The sequence below is a fragment of the Haplochromis burtoni genome, unplaced genomic scaffold, assembly GCF_018398535.1.
Source record: "Haplochromis burtoni strain Fernald_Lab_line unplaced genomic scaffold, NCSU_Asbu1 Contig_52, whole genome shotgun sequence".
In the NCBI taxonomy this organism is placed as follows: domain Eukaryota; kingdom Metazoa; phylum Chordata; class Actinopteri; order Cichliformes; family Cichlidae; genus Haplochromis; species Haplochromis burtoni.
The window spans coordinates 2,372,407-2,376,918 of record NW_024582413.1 but is presented as its reverse complement, the minus strand read 5'-3'; positions in this window follow the sequence as shown (position 1 = coordinate 2,376,918).

The following is a 4,512-nucleotide window of genomic DNA, read 5'->3' as shown; positions in this document are numbered from 1 at the left end:
GGCGAACACGGGGGGGTATCCGGTCAAGACTTTCAGAATAAAAGTGTGAAACTGGCAGTCCAGGGATGTGGTTCTTCTTTAAAATATTTATTTATGACATTGTAAGAGACGTGTACGTCTCTTAAGGGAAGAATGTGAGGGTGGTGCAGGACATACAGTGCATGAGAACAGCGAGACTGGTGCAAGCTAAACTGTGAGTGAGGAGTAACATAGTTTCAATGTAGGGATGGGATACTGGTTGACAGATGAGGTCAGGCAGAAGTCTGCCTGGACTACTGTGTTTGCAGATTGCATTATGATTTGTAGTAAGAGTAGGGAGCAGATGGATGAGAGCCTGGAGAGGTGGAGGTACACTCTGAAGAGAAGAGGAATCAGTCAGTGTACCTGAAGGGAGGGAGGGAGACAGGTGTAACAGTGAAGCTGCAGGGAGTAGAGGCACTGAAGGTGGATGGTGGAAACCTGGGATCAACTAGGTAGGCGCGGTGGAGCGGATGGAGACGAGTGTCAGGGGTGATATGTGGCAGAAGGATAGCAGCAAGAGTGAAAGAGAAGGTGTACAAGATGTTAGTGAGAGCTGCTCTGATGTATGGTTTGGGGACGGTGGTACTGACAAAAAGACAGGAAGTGCAGCTGAAGATGTTCAGATGTTCAGAATGGACAGAAATCGAAATAACAGTGAGGAACAGCTCAGGTTGAGCGGTTTGGAGACAAAGTTAGAGAGACCAGGCTGAGAGGGTTTGGACCTGTGCAGAGGAGGACATGTGGATATACTGGAGAAAGGATGTTAAAAATGGAGCTACCAGGCAGGAGGAAAAGAGGAAGACCACAGAGAAGTTTCATGGATGTAGTGACTGAGGACATGCAGAGGGTTAGTGTGACACAGGAGGATGCTCGAGACAGGGTGAGGTGAAGGCAAATGATCTGCTGTGTTGACTCTTTAAGTAAACAGCCTAAAAAAAAGAAAGAATTTAAATTATGAAAGAATTTAAATTATGAAAGAATTTAGCAGAAATGGTGCTTAGAAGCAAATTTCCAGGAGAAAAAGAAAGAATTTTCAAATCTTATTTGTTATTTCCATTTTAAAATCAGATTCAGTATAAATGCAGTTTTGAGGTCAGAGTTCAAGAGTTTAAAGATTTATCCATTAAACACGAGGAGACTAATTGTTTCCCACAAGCCAAAAGATGAGTATATAAATGGACAAGTACCGTACCGTTTTATCCATGGTGCCCACTTTCCACATTTCATTACAGTGATTTTTTATTTAAAGTAATTCTAACCAAAACATAAAGGTCAAAGGACAAATCAGGAGATTGTAAACTAGGATAGAAAACAAATGTAATCTATATCTGCTGTATTTCTAGTTTATTTATTTTTTTTAAATATATTTTTGGATTTACCCAATCTTTCTCTTTTAACTGAGATATATATTTGAGTGGAACTTCGTGCAAGTAAAGCTGTTAAACACGTGAAAACACTGACTTTTCAGGACAGAATGAGTAGCCTGATTCAGAAAAAAACATCAGAGAGGGACCGTGAACATATTTACCTTTTTTTGCCCCTCGGAAATAATAAATATGTTATTATAAAGTTGCTCTGTGGGGGAAAATGAGCCGTGACTGAACAAAATGAACGCTTCAAAGAGGTTTATATTAAAGACAAACTCGAGCTTTTCCGCCTCCCTTCCTGCTGTTTCTGTGAAGCTTGACGACCTCCAATCGTTTTCTCTCCTCGTGAAGACGCTGTCTCTTAAAGAAACACGCTCTTACCGGCTTTCACGTTTTTAAACCTCCCATCCTCACATCCCCACATTTCTTTCCAGCTGCCTCTCCTCGCCTTTTCTCCGTGCTTATCCGCAGAACAAAGGCAGACCAATCTGAGCTGTTATGTGGGTGAATACTTTCCAATTTATCCTCTTTGTGTAATAGATAAAACTTGCAGGCACAATGGTACAATTGCACCCTCTAGTGTCTGAAATGGAGAAATTCAGTACACCAGTAGCATAAGGTTTCAGGCTAAATGTCTGGAATTTAGGCAAACATCATCATATCTGTTTAACTGGAGGTTTTTAAAAGGTCGCAGTCAGCAATGAACAACTTCAAAATGAACAAAGTTGAACTTTTGCGAAGTCAGACATTAGAAAGGAATCTGGGGCTTATTGTGGGGGAACTTTTTTTCTTCAGTCTAATTAAATAGAAAAAAATGTATACATTTCTTCTTTTATGTGATTGGTCGGAAAATGTGAAGATGTATCTATGAAAATTTCTCAGTTACTTCACCAATAGGAGCTCTGGGGAGGCGGGTTTTAAGCCCCTGGGTATTGGGGTGGGGGGGTTGCCGGGGTGACGTAATGTCCTCTCCAGAGAGCCACCAGTGCTCTAAATTAAATAGTTTTGAGATGCGGAGGGGGGGGGGGATAAAGAAATGATGGAAAATAATAGAAAAAATGAAAAGAAAGAAAAAGAAAAGCCAGAAGAAGTCTTTGTAATACTGAAAAGAAATGTTATGTGATCTACTTTCTTAAAGATTTTGGTGTTGGTACAATTTAATGGCCCAAGGTTGTATAGTATACCAGATAATACCTTTTACTAGACACACCTTGCTAGTTGTAGTTGGATATTATTGCCTTAATTCTACATGACACAAATCAAAACAGCTGCTGGAAACATTCCTCTGAAATTCTGGTCCATAGTGACATGATCACATCGCACAGTTGTTGATTTAATCCCAAGCTCTCATTCCACCACATGCCAGAGGTGCTCTATTGGACTCAGAGCTTGTGACCTTGGAGGTCATCTGAATACAGTGAACTCAGTGTCATGTTTTTTGAAGGATGCCAAGTTGGTACTAAAGGGCCCACACCATTTCATCTCCACCAACAGCATGAACTGTTGAAACAAAGCAGGAGGGATTGATGCTTTCATGTTGTTAAATTCTGTCACAGCATCAAAACTCAGACCAGGAAGTGTGAATTGTAGCCTCAGTTTATTGTTAGCTGTCAGGAGTGGCACACAGTGTGCTCTTCTGCTTCAAGATTTACTGTTTTGTGTGTTCAGAGATGCTGCATGGTTGTAAAGAGCAGTTATTTGACTTACTGTTGCCTTCCCATCAGCTTGACACAAACTGGCTAATCTCCTCTGCCATTAATAAAACATTTTCATCCAGTATACTACACTAGATTGGCTCTCTTTCAGACCATTCTCTGTAAACCCTGGAGGTGGTTGTGTGGGTAAATTCCAGTAGAGAAGTGACACACTCAGACCAGCTCGTCTGGTACCAACTACCATGCCATATCCAAAGGCACCAATCCACCTTTCAGTTTGAACCTCAGCAGGTCATCTTGACCATGTCGGCACGCCTGAATGCACTGAGCTGCTGCCATGTGAGTGGACTGTGAGTGTATTTTAATGAATATAAGCCAGGTTGAGAATGTTGTACAGCCACAAAATGTCCAAAAACGATGGAAAATAAATATATAATGTGTTTTGTTCCCTTTTTTTCACATCTGCAGCTGAGTTAACAGATTACTATACATCACTTCAAAAATCAGAAATGATACTTGCAAAATATTCAGTTAATCTATTTATTCACATTAAAATTTGACAGTCTTTGCGAATAATGATGAAATGCACTCATGAGTTAAGGTCTGCAAAAAGTAATTTGTCCATTTCAAATCGACAGAGAGACAAAAGCTAAATAATAAGCTTCCTAGTTTACGGAATAACAGAGTTGATTAAATATGAGCTGCAAATACATGAGATGTTGCCTGGAATGACAACTCTGTGTGACTCATTTGGGATTTTCATACAAAGAGACAAGAGAGGAAGGGACAAGCAGCCTGGCATTGTGATTTGGCAACACTACATGAAAAAGGTTTATTACTAAAAAGCTCAGAACAGCAGCTGGAGGAGGAGGAGGAGGCACCATTTACAGAATTACAATGTCTGCTCCTCTTTAAGGGATTGAACAAGTCAGAGTAGTCATGATGGATGTGAGCAGAAGTACTCAAATCTTTTATATAACTACAACTATCAACACACCTATTGGGAATCATAGTTCATTAAAAGTAAGTCTCGATATTAAATTTGATTAAAGGCGGTGGTGGAGGATGTGCTCAGATCCTTTCTTCATTACAAATAAAAGCCCTGCAGGAAATTATTTATTTTATAAGAGCATATAATAAGATATAATCCCTCCCCCAAATTAATAACAGCCAATTAAAATGGACATAAAATGACTCTATGTATTTGCAAAATATATTTTATCAGTTGACCACGGGACAGTTTAATCGATTCACCTCTGCTTTTATATTCTAATTAGCAAATGTACTGTCTATTTTAATTTATCTTGTTTTGTATGGAAAAAAATCTGAAATTTAGAGTAGAAAAGTAGAACTGGAGCTGTCAAATAAGTGTAAAGGGATAAATAATACAGTGGAGGAAATAATTATTTGATCCAGAGCAAAAATGAACAGTCTCTAATTTTTCTGTTAGTTTCATTTTAATCTAGAAA